The sequence below is a fragment of the Aedes albopictus genome, chromosome 1 (assembly GCF_035046485.1).
Source record: "Aedes albopictus strain Foshan chromosome 1, AalbF5, whole genome shotgun sequence".
NCBI lineage: Eukaryota > Metazoa > Arthropoda > Insecta > Diptera > Culicidae > Aedes > Aedes albopictus.
Window position 1 is genome coordinate 146,693,130 of NC_085136.1, and position 18,973 is coordinate 146,712,102.

Here is an 18,973-nt window from a genome sequence, read left to right on the forward strand (position 1 = left end):
TTTATTTAGATTTCCAGAATCACACAAACCCTTCAGAAAAACGTCTAGCAATTTTGCCAAAGAGTCCACATAAATACCAATAATTCTTTAGAATTAAGTCGATGCTTATGTTTAATAGTCATAGCAATTTGTATTATCTTATACATACAAAACTTGAACTGTAAGCTTGAATGTCAGGGAGTTTTTATGATTCAGTTCACATTCTCGACGTGCGATTCAAAACTTTTGATGGTTTCCAATCATTGAAGAAATCGCCCCCCTTTTTAGTATTTTCGCCCCTCAATTTTGATTTCTCAAATTTTCGCCCCCCTGGACCAGATTTTCGCCCCCAAGGGGGCGATTTCGTCCACTTTGGGAATCACTGGTGTAAAGGCTCCCCCAAACCAAGGCGACTTTTCCGGCGACACGATTTTTTATCGCCGCGATTTTTCTCAACGACTACAGCGATAAATGCGTCGCATCAACCATCTACACCAACGCGAAAACTAGTCACAAACAAAACTTAGTCGCCCCGCGACAGCGACGAAAACTGTGCATGCAGCGACCAGCGCCGCGACACACCGGCGACAAGTACAAAAATCGCTGCACTGTCGCTTGTCGCCTGCGACGACGTCGTCGCTGTGTGGAAAATCCCCTTCAAATCAGTGCGCAGCGATTTCGCGACAAAAACATTGCGACAAAAAGTCGTGTCGCTGGAAAAGAGTCGCGTCGGTTTGGGGGAGCCTTAAAGCGTGTCAACCGAGCTGTGGTCTTCTGTTCAAGCATGCATGGATGAATATTGAATAATAACTTCCATCTCGTGAGCCGAAACGAGTCGCGGTTTTCGACAACAATCGTCATTGAGATCTGAAGAATTCAATTTAACTTTGATCCTATGACTTCATCCTTGCATGAATGCTCTATAGGGCGAAGAACCTTTTTTGAAAATTTTCCATAGAAATTCCCATATAAACTTATTTTGCCTTTGGGCCACCATTGAATCAACACCGAAATGGCTGATTTGACAGGACTCTAGTTTTGCACCAAGGATTGTAATCAACATATGGGATCTTTGAATTTTTAACATGTTTGAAATCTGAACTGCCCTAATCCCCCAATTTGTGAGTTCTTCCTTCGGAAGGGAAGTAAGGCGTGGGTCCCGAGATGAACTAGCCTATTTTTCATTTAAGTGTGGGCCACCCTACTCCTCCAGCAATTGGGTTGTTTAGTGAATAGAATATTGCTATTTTCTATAGCCTAATCGAAAAAGCTCATTTTTCTGAGTATAACGTGATTTTACTGGATTTCAATACCTTTGTTTTGATAGTTAAATTAACAAAACAGTTTTAAGTTTCGTGGATAGAATGACAGTTCAAGCGATAAAATGACAGTTCGACCTGAACAAAAAAAAATACTCCATACAAACTTTAAATGCATTTTAAAAATAGTTCCCGGACTCCAAAAATTATGAAATTTTGGATTTCGAATAATTTGTGGACGGAGAATACGTTTATGAAATAATCTGGATACCCCTAAAGAACCCAATTGTAAATCCATTTAGAAATTTCTACAAAAACTTGAGAATTGATTTGCAAACTGCTCTGTAGATTGCTTTCGCAATATTCTTTAGAAATGGTCTTGGCAATTTCTCCGGGAACTTCTTTACAAACTATCTTGGGAATACTTGGTAACTTATTTTGATTTTTTTTTAATTTCTCATGCAGTTTTTGAATATTTCTTCGGAAATTATGTTGAGAATTCCTTCGACAATTTCTTTGACACTTTTGGTTCTTTTGAAATTCTTTTAGCAATTTTAGAATTTTTAGAAATCGGAATCTTTCTGTAATGCTATTGCAAATTCCTTTTGTGATTCCGGAAAACAGGGAATTTCTGAATTTTAAAACAAATTGTCTGGAAAATTTATAAAAAAATGGCCTAATGAATTTCCAAATTGATAGCTGAAAATCTCCAAGTCATTTTGGAACTTCATTTAGAAGAAATTTTTGAATGATTCAAAAATCATTTTTTGATTTTTTTTTTTGTATTTTTTGAATGATTGAAAAATAAAAAGATTGCCGTATAAATAAACACAAAAAAAATTACCGAGATAATTCCCAAAGGAATCTCACTGGAACTTTTTTGACTTGCGAGAGGAATTCACAAAGAAATGGCCAAATGAATATCCAAAGGAACCAACAAAGACTAATAATAATACTACGAGAGAAGAATTACCAAAAAGACTAGGCTAAATGTACCAGTTATCGCCATAACGGTTCCCTATTTGGCCAAAGTGGATATAGTGTGGAGATAATTTTAAATGTTACATCATTTCAAGAATTTTTATGACTCTACTAAACTCTCATAAAAGATCCACGATTGAAAATTTTCTAAATTTCCACCATAGCCAAATAGGAAACCACTACGACCATAACTGGTACATTTACCCCAGTAGTGGTTCGGTCAAAAAGAACGTAATTTAGAAAAAAAATATGTAGTTCTTAGAATAAGCACATCCCACAATTTGAATAGGAAATCATCCGTGCGTTTACAGCTTCGGCTATATGCACCCTTCTTACTATTCAAATGTTAACGAGCCTATATCTGGAAATTCTATGACTTCATGTAGAACGTACACGGAAGTGGGATCATCAAAATGTTGTCGAATGGTTCTCATATACAAGTATGAACTAACCCTAGTTAGCATTATCATATTCGGGATTCGAATCGATTATGTGTTCATATCAAGCAGATTATTTGTACAGTCAATCCTCCATGAGTCAATATTGAAGGGACCATCGACTCATGGAAATATCGAGTTGTGGAACTAAAATCCTTTGGAAAGTTGTTCCAAGGAACCATCGTAGTAACATAATCCTCCTCTTCTCGGCTTTACACCCCAACTTCGACAAAAACCTACTTCTCGGCTCGATACAGCACTTCCATTGTCTTACTGAATATGGGCCCTAGAAATATATAAACAAAAAAATCTGCATAACATATTCATCTGACCAAAATTTACACTGGGCACATCATGTCAACATTTCAGCATTTGCAAGAGTACAAATAACGAAACTTTCCTCCGGCGACACTGATTTTCGAAACCTTTTCCGCTCGACCAAAGCCACCGTTGTTGACCGATGCACAGACCAGCATTGCAATTTATAGATCGCACCGGGCACTTCACCTACATTTGATGCTTCTCGGCAAACGCTCTACGCTACTTTATCTACGGGCTGTGCGAGCTGCCCGTAGCCAGAAAACCTGCTTGGCTCTGACAAGAATTATCGTTACGGCACTACAACTGCTGTGTGTGGACCAGGAAAAACTTGTCCGCGCTGCTGTTGTCTTGAACTAGGTAGCTCGGCGCTGCAAGATCTGCTTGGCATGAACGGATTGGAACTCGGGAGAGTGATTATTCAGTGCCTATTAGCCTTACAGCAAACATCCTTTCTCCGCGCCGTCCGGTCGTGCGGTGGTCGTCTCTGTGCTCTAATTATTATCGCTTACTGGTAGAATTCCCGCCAGTGGTCCTCGGTGCAGGTTCTACACGTAGACTCATCCGAGCGTTGAAAGTGTTGAAAATCAAAAGTGAATCCATAATTTATTACAATCATCGCGCGCTTAGTCTCGAGATGTGCTAGAAGCGAAGACGGTTGAAGACTGAAGAGTGTGGTGTGGCAAAAAGCAAAAAAAAAAAAACTGCAGAAAAATCTAAATAGGCACGATCGGATCGGTCGGAGTCATCGTCGAAGTGGCGCTCCAGTGAAGAACTGTTGTTAAAGGAACAGCCAGCAGGAAAACGGTGCTGATGTACAGTTTTTGACAGTTTGGGTTTGGGGAAAAAATCCAGCCGTGAACAGTGTGTGCATCGCGGGCGCCGAAGTGGTTGGAGATTCCCCAAGTTGGAGAAACAAAAACGAAAAGAAACATTTATGGTGCAGAAAGCAACGAGCACGAGAAGCATACCTACTGTGTGCGTGTACGCTGATGCGCACAGCTGGTTCCTCGCTATATATCCACGATTTTCGGCCGAGTTCATTCAAGGCGCGCGCGCGTTCGGCGCAATGCATGGCGCGAAGAGTGAGCCTAAATGGTTCGAGTTACGGTATCAAACTCGGTCGGTGCCTCGAAAAAGTGTGTGGGTCAATTAGCAAATTGGGATGATATTGTTTAGGCTGAGTAAGTCAACAACAAGCGCGACGCCGTGTTGTGGTTTTGATTTTATTGACTCGAAGGAAAGTTATTGGTTTGAAATAGAGAGGAAAGCATTCCAAACGCAATTCGAAGCTATAGATATCCTACACTGAGCATTATAGAATAATAGAAAATAATCACACTATTCAGAGTTAATTTTTACTGTTTTGGTTACTGCTTTGTTATACCTTCTCCTTAACGATATTCGTTGGTGATGTAACAGGCTTGGTGGTTTAATGGCTACCACTGCTGGTTAGTATGTCCTGTGTTCAATCCCTGGCCCGTTCCCTTTCCTAATACGTTGTATTTTTCTATCTATTTTCTTCCTTTTCTGTACTTATGTATTTATGATCACATCCAAGTCACATTTTGATGATTTATTAATCTTTTGGAGGTTTTGAAAACCGTCACAAAACCTTATACCTTTAATTTTAGTTTTATAGTGGTTCTAAGAACCTCTTCTAGTCTATTTGACTGAAAAAATGTTACTTGGGATAACCATCCTTAGATTCAGAAACGTGTGTTCAAAGAGCCGTTTTCCTTCCTTCCAACTTTCATTACACCAATCTATAAAATCACGTCTATAAATTATGCAACTGGTAGACTGTGTCGAACCATCTTCAGAATAATCAACACACAATCAAAACTTTTTTGCTTGGTATCCACGCAACAATGTGCACCCTATGCCACACAGCTATTTCCCAAAAACACTCCGACATCCCAGCATCAGCTTATGCGGATGCAGTCTGCGTCACAATGACTTGCAATCTGACGTAGTAGTCGCCATTCTCGCGTGAAAGGGGAAGATCACAAAAGGTCCAATTAGACGTGACAAATATTTGGTCAAACAAGCCCAACAAATGAGCAACACAGCCTGAATCATAGCCACCTTTGATAAATGTCGGACTTCAATGGCAAATATTTGTCATGGTGATAAACAGGCTAATGGCCCCTTGACACTCACATACCAGTGGACAAACCTCCCCCCCCCCTTCTAAGAGTCTACGTAATTTATAGACCCTGAGGTAAATTTTGTTGATACATGCTGTCAATTGGGTGTTTGATTTTTATATTAGTTTTGTTCATTTAAATTATAATATCAACATATCTAGAATTTTGGAAACAATTGAAACACACGTGCAAAACCAAAACAACGAAAGGACTTTTCTGGGATGCTTTCAGAAATCCATTCAAATTAAACAAAATACGCAGGGAATCTTTCAAGAATTCGTCCCGGATTTTTTTCAGATTTTGTTTTTCAAAGATTACCTCACAAATTCCTTGAAAGATTACCCCACGGATTCCTTGAACAATCTATGCAAGATTTTCCAAAGCAATCTTTTTGAAAAACAATAAAGCAATCGATTGCTTCGTAAATTTCTTTAGAAATCTTTTAGTGTTTACTTCAAAAATTCTTAGAGAGATTCCTTCAGAAGGATTCATTTAAAAACCATCCATGGATATCTTCAGAAATTCACCCCAAAATCTTCAAGATATTTCTTCAGTAGCTTTTCCAGCGATTCCTTTAGAAAATGTTCCTTGGAATTTTCAAGAAATTCTTCCAGGCCTTCGGATGTTTCTCTGAGAAATATTTCAGGAACTTTTCCATCGGTTCCTTTAGAAAATTCGTAGCTTGCAATAGATTTTTTCTCAAAGTTTTCTGAGATTATTCCAGAACTTTTTTTATGAAACCTTCCCTAAATTCAATCCGATATGGCTCCAAAGCTGAAGAAGACACTATCCCCGTGTCGAAACGTCGGGTGAATAAAACAACTCGTTTTTTAAATCCCAAGACTGCGTAGCCGTTAATCGAGAGGCTCTTAAGAATATCTTCCATAGTTTACTTCAGAAATTCCTCTAGAATTCCCTTCGGATTTTTTTGTTAGAGCTTCCTCCAGAAACAGAAATTTCTTCAAAAATCGTCCAAAAGAAAAGTTTCCATGGACTTCCATTGATTTTTTTTAAGAATCCATACAAGAATTACTCAACTGATAGCTGGATAATAGCTGATTTACTCAAAATTTTCAAGATTAAGCTTAAGAGCCGTTCATTCATCTGTTGTAAAGTATTAATGTTGTTGGATATTTCAGGAAATCACCCAGGCATTCCTTTATAAGTGCTTTCAGCATTTCTTTGAGAAAATAAATAGTTTTTCAAGAAATTTCTCCAAGGGTTTCATTAGAAAATCTTCCACAGATCACTTCAGAAATTCTTCCGAAGATTGTTTTAGAAATGAGGGGCCCAGACTAGGGCCCAGATGCAAAGGGGTGTAAGTGACCATTTTGTTGATTTTGAGCTCTTTAGCTTCCAGAAACTTTTATTTTAAGATTATTTTCCCGATGGCTACAAAAATTACAAAAAATCGGAGAAAATTGGGTCGATTTTGAAATTCCATACATTTGGGATGGGTATGGGATGAAAAATTGGTGAAAAACTTCAAAGCTCATTTACTCGAAAGTGGGGTTTTGTCACACACTTCCCTTTGCTTCTAACCCCTTAAATATCCTTAGAGATTTCTTTAAGAATTGCTAATGAGACTCCTCCATAAATTTGTCCAAGGATTCCGAGTACAAGGGAATCTTCTACGTTTTTTGTAATCTTTGGATTCTTTCAGAAATTACTCCAGCAAGTCTGTCTTAAAATCTTCGAAGGTTTCTTTCGGAAACCCCTCCGGCGATTTTTATCAGAAATTCTTCCAGGAATTCTTTGAGAAATTTCTCCAGGACTTCCTTCAGATATTCCCTCATTAACGTCTCAAGAAATTTCTGCAGATTTCTAGGGGTTCCTTCTGAAACTTCGCCAGGAATTACTTAAGAAATTCTTCTAGAAATTCTTCTTTGAATTCTCCAAAGAATTCAACAGTTCCTTCAGGAATGTTTCTACATGATGCAAAGCTTCTTTGATTTATTCTTCCATTGGTTTCATCAGAAAGGTTTCCAGAGATTCCTTCAGAAATTCGTTTAGATGTTTCTTAAGTAAGTCCACCTGAGATTTGCTCAGGAATTGTTCTAGGGATTCCATTGAAAATTTCCGCTTTAATGTGTCAGGAGTTTCTTCAGGGACTTATCTTGAAAATCCAGCAGGAGTTCCTCCAGAGACTCGTGTATTTTTAGAATTTCCTCCAGATATTTTCCCATGTATTTCCCCAGAAATTTTTCGGGCATTTTTTTTAGAAATTCATTCAAACATATTTCCTAAATTCTTAAATATCTTCGGATCTTTGCAGACACTTATTTATGCGTTTCTTCAGGTATTTATACAGGATTTTGTTTATCAGAAATTCTTCCACAGATTTCTCCAGGATAACTTTCAGAAAATCCAAGATATTTGTTAAAAAGAATTTCTCCATGAACTTTCCTATAAATTCCTCAATATTTTTTTCTAGGAAAAAGTTTTCCCAGAGGTTTCTCAAAGTAGATCATAGTGCGCTATCCATAAACTACACACTTAGAAAAAATCACCGACTTCGGTAATATTTTACAGACATCTCAACCGTTAAGTTTTTTATCGAAAAAATACGGTGACGTTTATATAAACGATAACATATTACCGAAATTTGGCAATTTTTACAAAAAAAAAAACATTACTGAACGCTCAGCGGTTGAGATTTCGGTAAAAATTACCGAACGCGATTAGCTGAATCATTTTCGGTCATCTAAGAACCCCACTTCACCCTCAAAGACTTTTGTCCATAAAAAAATTTTAGAAATTTGTATGGAGCGTTGACTTCAACCAGAAATTCCCCCTCCCCCCTGAGAGTCTACGTTGTTTATGGATAGGCCCTAAGGATATCGCCTGAGTTTCTTTAAAAAAAATCCCCTGAGATTTCTTCAGATATTTCTCCAGAGATCTATTCAAAAGAAACTGTTGAACTGTTGGAGAAACCCTTGGAAGAGCTTTCAGAAGAATCTTTGGATAATTTTACAGGGAAACTTCCACGTAAATTCCTGAATATGTGAAATAATGCCTGAATATGTGAAATAATACCTGAAGGAACCTCTGGAGAAACTCTGGCAATTATTCCTGAAAACATAATAGAAAAAATCTGAATTTTTAAAGGAAACCCCTTTTACACAGTGTTGCGCAATATCAGTCTTGTCAGGTAGCTACTGATATTGCACCATCGTCACTATCACTCGAGACCAATCAATATCAAAACGACAATAACAGGCAACGACTTGATATTGACCCGCACTCTAGTTCACAGTCATTGCATCTGATGTGAAATTTTAGTGGTTTTCACCAAAACTCAAACTTTTTTGTGATCAACATGCAAAACTTGTTATTTTGTACCACATATAAAAATATCATCTTGGTAAATCTTTATTTGGATTTTAAGCGAATTTTAAAGATGGCCTATCAGTGATCTCCCTACACCATCACAGTCAGTCCAGTTCTGATGGAACAAAGAAAGTGACGATGACTCAATAGAGCGCACGCTAACTTGGATCGCAATCTACCTATCAAAATCAGCGATTTGCTTACCATTGACAGTGACAGAGTGCAACTCTACTTTTACACGGACACGTTAATTGCTTCCAGTGAGCTATTCGCTCTTTGAAGGAAGCACGACACTAGACAACGGACTAGCATGCAACGCCCAGTGGAACAGCCGAATACTTTTCCTGACAGCTGCAGCGGAAATCGAACCCACGCTCCTCAGCACGATGCGACTAAGTGCTTGGTGACACTAGCCGCGCGACCACCTTTATGAAAGAATTTCCGAAATATCACCTGGAACGATATTATAAAAAAAAGTTTGGAGAAATTCCTAGAAGTATTTTTTGGAGAAATGTCAAAGAAAAAATTCTGAAAAAAATCTGACAATATTTATGGAGGAATTGCTTAAGAAATGTTTTAAGAAATGCATGAGTGAATAAGAGCCTGAATTAATGTAGCAATCCTTATAGAAATTTCCTATAGCATACCTTAAGGAATCCCAGGAGGACTTTCTTAGGAAGGAATTTCTGCTGATTCTCATGGATCAGTTTCAAGAAGATTTTTTTTTTCTATTTGAAAAATTTCTTGAGAAACTCCTGAAGAAGTCCAAAGGAAAAAAAATCTGAGATTTCTGAAGAGGTATTGTCTGGGATTCCTTCAGGAGCTCTTGCCCTGATTCCTTCAGGAAGTACTACCGGGAATTTCTCAAGGAATACCTTCTGAGATTGCTTCAGGAGTTCCTAGGTTCCTTCGAAATTCCTTCCAAAATTTCTCGTGAAACTGATTCCGAGATGGCTTTAGAAATTCTTTCTAGGATGACCCCAGCCATTTTTCCTGACTGACACGATTGCACTCTTAGTGTAAAGTGGAATTTCTTCTGTGATTCTCCAGGGAGCTATTTCTGAGATTTGCTTCAGAAGTTCCCTCTGGGATCCCTTCTGAGATTCTTGACAGGTTCTATCCGAGATTCCTCCTGGAATTTCTTCAAGGATTTCGTCCGAGTATCCTTCTGGGACTTCAAGGGATTTTTTTCGAGATTTCTCAAACAGTTCCGGGAATCCCCCACGAACTCCATTTGAGATTCTCCTAATAATTTCTCTAGGAATGTATTCAGAAGCTCTTTTTCGACTTCCAGAAGGTATTACAGGAAAATTTTCCTGAAAATTCCAGGTATTTCATTCTGGATTACTTGCATGACTCATCCAGGAGACATTTCGGGGATTGTTTCAGGAATTTCTTCAGAGATTCCTTGAGAAACTTCTTCCAAAATTACGTGAAGGATTATTTCCAGGAGCTCTATAGAAGATTTCTCCCAGATTTCCTTCAGGGATTTCTGCAGGAGTTCTTTTCGATATCTTTCCAGGAGCAGAATTGCTCTCTGTCACTATCAATGATAGGCAAACCGCCGATTTTGATAGGCTGACTGCGATCCAAGTCAGCGTGTGCTCTGTTGAATCACCGTCACTTTCCTTTTTCTATCACAATTGGATTGATTGCGATTGCGGTTAGATATCACTGATAAATAAAATAAACACTTATCGTGATGATATTTGAATATGTGGTACAGAATTACAAGTTTTGCATGTTAGTCATTAAACATTTTGAGTTTTGGCTTAAATCGCCAAAATATCAATTCAGTTGCTGTGATCAGTGAATCAAAATTCAACCATCGCGCAACAATAATGACAATGTCGCAACCTGTATTTGTTGCGACAAACAAACCCATGCGACATAAGTTTGTCCCAACTTGAAAATAATGGGATTAACATCGTACACCACGAGTTTGGAGATTTTTAAGCCTTGTATTGCGATTTTCGAACGGTAACTTCGAGTCGGTAAACACTGCAACTCTGGGGAAGCTCTATCATCAAACAGTTTCGACTTTGGGTTAGCAATAATGGATTATTCACGAGTTGAAAAGTACGCAACAAATTCAGCTTCCGTTTTGTCTGCAACAAAAAATTTCGAGATCATGTCATTATCTGTTACCAGTAGGGATAAAGAGTAATCGTCGCACCTTCTTTGTTGCTTGTTTTGTGCCTCTTTTGTCTGACAATTCTCTTCACTGGCTGTGATAGTGCTCTGGAGCAGAGATGCCAGATTATTTTATCAAAAATCTGTATCAATACAGATTTTTTTTTCCTAAAACATGTGTGAAAGTGTACAAATTTTCATAAATTCTTCAAAGTATCAGCAGCAAATTACAAAGTTTTCATTAAATTTATTGAAAATAACTTCAACTTGTATGCTTTCTGGAGAAATCTGTATTACGTTTGAAAAATCTGTATTTTTCTGTACTCTGTATCTTGTCTGTATAGAAGGTCAAAAATCTGTATTATACTGAAAAATCTGTATAAGTGTCAGGCCCCTCTGCTCTGGAGTGTGGGACAAGTCGTTGCCGGTCACTCTCGTTTTGATATTGATCGACCTACAGTGATAGTGACGGTGGTGCAAAACCAATAGTAAACTGACTTGACTGATATTTCGCAGCTCTGTCCAGGAGTCCTAAAAGAACTTATTTAAGTATTTCTTTAAAAGCTTCTCCATGACTCCTCTAGGAACTCCTTCCAGGATTGCTTCAAGAATGGCTTCCGGGAACTCCTACTGTAATTCCACTGGGAACTCTTTTCGATATTCCTTCAAGAGCCTCTTCCGAGATTAATGCAGGAACCAATTCCTGGATTCTTTCGCGAACTCCTTCCGAGATTCCTCCGTTCACTGCATCAAGGATTCCTATAGGCTTCTGTCAGGAATTGCTTCTGGGAATTCTTCAGGAACTCCTTCATGGATTCCCTCGGGCACCTCTTCTTGGATTTGAAGGATACATTTCGGGGGTTGCTTCAACAATTCCTTCGAGATTCCTTCAGAAACTCCTTCCAGAATTACATGAAGGATTATTTCCAGGAGTTCCGTAAGAGATTCTCCCCAGAATTCCTTCTGGAATTTCTACAGGAATTCTTTTCGAGATCTTTCCAGAAATCCTAAAAGAACTCATTGCGGAATTGCTTCAAGAATTTCTTCCGAAAATTCATACTGTAATTCCACCGGGATTCCTCCAAGATCCTCTTCCTCGAGATTCCTGCAGGAACCAATTCCAGGACTCTTACGCGAACTCCTTCCAGACTTCCTCCGTTCATTGCTTCAAGGATCCCTCTGGGCTTTTGTCAGCAATTGCTTCTGGAAATGATTCAGGAACTCCTTCATGGATTCTCTCGGGAATCTTTTCTTGAATTTGAAGGATTCCTCCTGAGGAAACTTCTTGAGAAATTCCGGAAGAAATCCCTTGAAGTTCCACAAGTAATCACAGAAGGAATCCTGGATGTGATTGCTGGAGGAATCTCATTTGGAATCTTGAAGGAATCTCAGAAGAAACTCCTGGAAGGATCCCAGAGGGAAATTCTGAAGGAATCCCAAAAAGAATCTGAGATCCCTGAAGAATCTCAGAAGGAAATCCTAGTAGGATCCTAGAATTATTTTAGAGAGAAGCCACAGAAGGAGCTCCTGGAAGAGTCTCAGGAAAAATGGTTGGGGTAATCCTGGAAAGAGTAGTCCTGAAGGAATATCGGAATTAATCTTTAAAAAATGCAACAACAAATCTTTGGAAGAATCCTGCGAGTACTTCCTGAAGGAAACCTGGCAAAACATCTTGAAGGAATCCCAGATGGAAGCTCAGAAGAAACTGCTGGAAATAACATCAGATTGAACCTCCGAAGGAATCTTAAATAAATCCCCGAAGGAATGTCATCCAAAGCTCGTGGGGAATCCAATAAAAATTCCTGGAGAAGTTCTGGAACAAATTTGTGAAGAAACAGCAAAGAATTTCTTGGAGAAATCCCGGATGGAATTCCCGTGGAATCTCAGATGGTGGCATCCCCTCAAGAGCTCCACTGAGATTCAACAGGAGTTCCATCCGGGATCTATTTGTACATGGTACATTTGATGCGGGGGTAATTCTTTTTTGACCGTAGTTTCTTCTGGAGCCCAATGATGATGCGCCTTCGTATTTCACGGCCACCGTTTTTGTCAGTCAGCCTTTAGTAAGGATCTGAGGTAGATGAATTCTTCTATCACCTCGAACGTACCCCTGTCTATCGTAACATTGCTGCCAAGGCTTGTCCTGTCTCGCTCAATCCCACCTACCAGCATGTACTTTGTTTTAGCAGCATTCACCACCAGTCCGACCATTGCTGCTTCACGTGTCAGGCTGGTGTACAGTTCTGCCACCGTTCCAAAGTTCTAGCAATAATATCCATATCATCCGCAAAACAGACAAATTAGCCGGATTTTGTCAAGATCGTACCCCGGCTGTTGAGCCCGGCTCGTCGCATAACACCTTTAAGGGCGAAGTTGAATAGTAGGCAGGGAAGTCCATCTCCTTGTCGTAGTCTCCTTCGAGATTCGAATGAACTGGATAGTTCACCCAAAATCCTTACGCTGTTCTACACACCGTCCATCGTTGCCCTTGTCAGTCTGGTAAGCTTCCCGGAAAAGCTGCTCTCGTCGATGATTTTGCATAGGTCTGTCTCCATAGCCTTTTTGGGATGCGTTGAACTGGTAGAACTTCCGTGTTTCTTGGGAACGGCACAGTTCCATTTCTTCGCACTCCGCTTCTTCCAGGCGGTACTTTTTCTCCCGGCAGAGACGGGTCTGCTGCTTCCGCTTCTGTCTGTATCGTTCCACATTCTGTCGGGTTCCATGCTGCAGCATTACCGCCCGCGCTGCGCCCTTCTCCTCCAGAATCGCTCTGCACTTCTCGTCGAACCAATCGTTTCGTCGACTCTGTTCTACGTACCCGATAGTACTCTCGGCTGCATTGTTGATGGCTGCTTTGACTGTACTCCAGCAGTCCTCTAGAGGGGCCAGTTTAACCATCACCAGGTTGTGATCAGAGTCGATATTAGCGCCACGAAAGGTCCTGACGTCGATAATGTCGGAGATGTGCTCGCGATGAAGTTGAGCCATCTTCAGTTCTACGTACCGAGCATTTAATCGCAAGTCCCTTTTCTTCGCTGTGGTCGTCGTCATTGGTATCGGTTCGCATTCTTCTCTTGTTGATTTTTCGGTGCTAGTCTTTTTACGGCTGGCTCGCAGGGCCTGACACCAACCCACTAACCCAGGAAGCTGAGCTTACATTCCCTACGGGTTCTGCATTGGTATTTCCTCCAACTACAGTGCTAAATAGCTAGGCACAAGTGCCATTCTTCGCCGCAATCAATGCGCCTACATCTGGTTTGATTCGATTGAATTTCCATTAGTGTCAAATAGATGCTTACGCTTTAGTTCATTCCTTGACAAATGTTCGATTTCGTGTACTGGGTGCCTTAGGAATCAGCCAATAAAATGCATAGGAAGTGATTCAATCAAAAAATCTGTAGAAATGATCGTAAGAACACCAAGCTTGAGAAAATGACCATGTTCAGCAAGAACTTAGACTCTTTATAAATATAATTATACAAACTATGATCGGTGAAATTGATACTCATCAGCTTTAAGTGCATTATCCACGATCACTATTTATGTTTACTGCCAGTAAAACTACCCAGCGCACAGTAATGATTATATGTAATTTGAAATTCGAAAACTAGGACAGGCTACTAGGAAACACCAATTTAAAATTATGTCTAATTTATATTCAAACAATATATAAACTACTGAGCTTCAAACAAAATTTCATACTGTTCCATACTTAGCGCATAAATCCAAGCCCTCGTCCATAATTTCGCTGTTTGTGCCGAGTTAGTGAGTATGCCAGCCAGCATCGATCATTGATTATCATAATTTGCACCTTATTTTTTATTACTCGTTGTCCAACATGTTCCAAAATGGTACTTATTTTCTGCCGCTAGCCGCCAACTCCGCACTTGCCGTTGCCATTTCGTTGTCAGCATATGCCCTGAACATATAAGCACGTACTCCGGTAACGTAGCTGCTGCTGCTGCTTTGGTTAATAAATAGGGGAAACCATTTCTTGCTAATAATCGCCCCAAAAAAATACGACTGGAGTTGCATGATCGCTGCAGTCCTAACTTTTAGCAGCCACATACCTAGTAGATAGATATGCATCCAATAACCCGTGAGCGTGAAATGTGATTTTTCGTCAATTGCAATCGCTTACCGTGCGCTTCCAACTGCCGCCGTCTACGTCGTCATTTGACTGGCGGCGCTGGTGCAGACTGCTGACTGCTGGCTGCCGTCGCAACAATTATGCAGTTACGTTACGAATAATGATGCCCAGCACTGCTAATGTGTGTGGTTGGGTTGGGGCTGCCTCAGCTGCCGCTTGCTGGTTCACGTCGGTTGGGGAGCTTTGCCACATAGGGCTAGGTAGCAGCTACCTATGGGTAGATGCGTTCTGCTCCACGAGGTGGTTTGATTGGACGGCACGGCGGCGCGTACACTGCGGGCCGGGCGCGCGTTCCTAATAAGAGTTGCAGAAACAGGATTAGCAAAAGTGTTGCGTTTGCGCGGTGCCCTTTGCACACGGTGGTCTCGGATTGGAAGGAAATTGGCCGAAAATGGTTAACTTACTTACTCACTGATCAGGCTAAGGCCGGGGTGGCCTCTGCTGTACATAGTAGCCGCCTCCATTCCACTCGGTCCATGGCTGTTTGTCTCCAGTTCCGCACTCTGCGTAGGGTCCGCAGATCGTCATCTACTTGGTCGACCCACCTAGCTCGCTGCGCTCCACGTCTTCTTGTACCGGTCGGATGACTCTCGAAAACCACTTAAGTCGGGTTGTTATCCGACATCCTGATGACGTGACTCGCCCACCGTAGCCTCCCGATTTTCGCGGTATAGACGATGGTTGGTTCTCTCAGTAGCTGATGCAGCTCGTGGTTCATTCGCCTCCTCCACTCCGCCGTAGATGGTGCGCAACACCTTCCGTTCGAAAACTCCAAGGGCGCGTTGGTCCTCTGCACGTAGGGTCCATGTTTCGTGCTTATAGAGGACGACCGGTCTAAATAGCGTTTTGTAGATAGTTAACTTCGTGTTACGGCGAACTTTGTTCGATCGTAGAATTCTGCGGAATCCAAAGTAAGCACGATTTCCTGCCAAAATGCGCCTCTGAATTTCTCGGCTGGTGTCGTTGTCAGCGGTCACCAGTGAGCCCAAGTACACGGATTCTTCGACCGCCTCGATTTCATCACCGTCGATATAAATTCGGGGTGGCGGGCGCGGTGATTCCTCCCTGGAGCCCTTTGCCATCATGTACTTTGTCTTCGACACATCAATGACTAATCCGATTTGCCTGGCTTCACTCTTTAGTTGGATGTACGTTTCCACCATCGTCTCAAATTTACGAGCAATAATATCAATATCATCACCAAAACCAAACAACTGAACGGACTTCGTGAAAATCGTTCCACTCGTCTTTATCCCCACTCTCCTTATTACACCTTCTAACACAACGTTGAACAGCGAGCACGGAAGACCGTCACCTTTTCGTAACCCTCTGCGAGATTCGAAGGGACTCGAGAGTGTCCCTGATACTCGAACTATGCACATCACTTGATCCATCGTCGCCTTGATCAACCGTATCAGTATATCCGGGAATCCGTATCCGTGCATAATCTGCCACAGCTGTCCTCGATCGATTATATCATACGCCGATTTGAAATCGAGTGATGTGTGGGCATGGGCACGTTGTATTCGCGGCATTTCTGCAACACCTGGCGGATGGCGAACATCTGGTCCGTTGTAGCGCGTTCATCCATAAATCCAGCCTCATTTTGCCCCACGAACTCTCTTGCAATCGGCGATAGACGGGGGCATAAAATTTGAGAGAGTATCTTGTAGGCAGCGCTCAGTAGTGTAATCACGCGGTAGTTCCGCAATTCAACTTGTCGCCCTTTTTGTAGATGGGACACACGATACCTTCCATCCATTCCTCCGGTAATACTTCCTCCTCCCAAATATTGGTAATGAATGACCCAGTGTAGTGCTCTCACCAGTGCTTCTCCACCGTATTTTAGAAGCTCGCTTAGTAGTTGATCTGCTCCAGCGGCTTTGTTGTTTTTCAACCGGCCAACCTTCTCCTCAATCTCTTGGAGGTCAGGGGCCGGAAATCTTTCGTCCTGTGCACATACTCCTAGATCTGCGTCAGGTCTTTACGGATGTTTTTTTTTTTTGAGATTTTGACGTATGATAAAGATCTGGTTCGTTGTCGACCGGCCGTCGATAAAGCCCGTTAGATAACTTTCCTTGAACTAAATTGCTTTATGTTACATACGATGGAAGATGATCTAGGATAGCACTTTGTAGGTAACGTACTCGTTTTATAAGTTGTATGAGTGCCCCAAGCCTACGTTCTCCACGCCATTCAGGTGCTTATGAAATTGCTGCTTCCACCTTTCAATCACCTCACATTCATCCGTCAAGATGCTCCCGTCCTTATTCAAGCACATTTCGGAACGCGGAACGCACTTCGCTTCTTCCAGACGACGTTTTCTTTTTTGAAAATTGTGAGTCTGCTGTTTCCGCTTCGGTTTGTATCATTCCACATTCTGCCGGGTTTCATGCTGCAGCATTACCGCCCGCGCTGCGTTCTTCTACTCCAAAATTGCTCTGCACTCCTCGTCGAACCATTCGTTCCGTCAGCTCCGTTCCGCATATCCGATGAAGCTCTCGTCTGCTTTGTTGATGACTACCTTTACTGCTCTCTTGTAGTCCAGCTCTTCGGGGCACATCGACCTCACCCTCATCTGGTAACGCTACTCGAAGATTCTTCGCGTACGTAACGACACCCAACAACTATTGGCGCTCTAGTTCGTTTTAAGGTGACTATCGGAGTCGTAAATTGTTGATGATCACGCATTTTAACACTTTCGACCACTGTGCCCACAAGTTGGACAGGGCTTGGCCGTTTGATCGTTGCCAAAACCGGCTATAATTTTAATTACGCCAATAATGTTAGAGGCACCCGCCGTGCCGCACCATGGTGCATCCAAATGATGACTGTTATTGTTTTCCGCTTGAAACAATAATGCGCCCAGTCGGTGCAGTGCAGCGCAGCTGATCAGGAGGAGCTTCCTAGGCCTCTAGACGAAAGGGTGGCGCGATGGCGATGTAATCGACTATGCTAGACCCGTCCCATGCCACGGAATGGTGTTTTGGGTGCGAGGGTCTCGGCATGGAAAGTACGCGTGTGCATTTTTTTTTTCTTCGTTTTTTTCAGCTTGTTAGGGTTGTTGAGGTTGTAATGGGAGAGATGTTTTTTTTGCGCTGTATTCAATGGGGTACTTATTAGTAATCGACATTTGCGGTGGCTGGTTTGTGCACTCCACCGTAGGTTGAAACAATGGAAGGTCCTTTTGAATGCGATACCCGTGTTTGTCTTCCATGTGCAAGCTTTCTCCGCTAATAAATGTGTTTATGGTGCAACGCTGCTGCTGCTGCTGGCATGCAGAAGTCACATTCATGGGTTTTGATTTTCTTCATTAGGAAACGATACCATTAGGTAAACATTGGATTGAGGAATTTGAAGAATTAATTTTTTAATCTGATGGAGTATGATAACATACACGATCGGTACTTGAGCTCATACACGACAGTGGAAGTAATAAAAAATGCCATCATCTGGAAAAAAAGTAGGAGTTGTGATGATCCATGAACAGGCACCAAAATTATCTCTATCAATTATCATTATCAGTCCTATCTTTGGATAGTATCAACTGATACTATCAGTAGGGGCACTGATAGAGATACTATCAATTTTTTTAAACTGATGGATAGAAGATAAAATAATTATCTCTATCAGCTGATAGAAGGTTACTGATACTATCAGCATTTTTACTATCAAGGATAGACGTGGTCTATCTCTATCATCTATCTTTAGAAATAAGATACTATCAGAAAAATTCTATCATTATCTCTATCTATCCTATCATTGATAGCAAATCCGGAACATAAATCTTCCGCATAGTGGGAAAAAATTGAATAAAAAAATATTAATTTGAAATAAAATATTTGTTATAATCAACAATATTTATCTTCCGGATACCAAAAAACGAGTTCCGCCGCCATTTTGAAATCCAAGATGGCGGCCAATGGATTTCAAAAACTGTTGTGAACCCATGCAATATGGGTATTTTTGGAACGGGCTCGAAGAGTAGATGTCGAAAATCGATGTCCGCCGCCATTTTGAAATCCAAGATGGTGGCCATCGGATTTCAAAAACTGTTGTAAACCCATGCAATATGGGTATTTTCGGAACGGGCTCGAAGAGTAGAAGCCAAAAATCGATGTCCGCCGCCATTTTGAAATCCAAGATGGCGGCCATTGGATTTCAAAAACTGTTGTAAGCCCATGCAATATGGGTATTTTTGGAACGGGCCGCCATTTTGAAATCCAAGATGGCGGC

At 41.2% G+C, this 18,973-nt stretch overlaps 1 protein-coding gene across 19 annotated transcripts in view; it reads left to right on the plus strand.

Moving 5' to 3' along the window:
• LOC109421864 (putative uncharacterized protein DDB_G0282133) overlaps nucleotides 1-18,973 on the plus strand; it is a 539,561-nt gene that overhangs the window by 308,616 nt on the left and 211,972 nt on the right. For 2 of the 19 annotated variants that reach the window (XM_062845549.1, XM_062845554.1), the window contains exon 1: nucleotides 2,912-3,914. The exons of 14 other annotated variants lie outside the window; for them this stretch is intronic. The gene's annotated coding sequence lies outside the window, so the exon portion shown is untranslated. Of the gene's footprint in view, nucleotides 1-2,911; nucleotides 3,915-18,973 lie in introns of those variants that run through there. 3 more of the 19 variants (XM_062845550.1, XM_062845551.1, XM_062845553.1) reach the window with 3 other exon arrangements.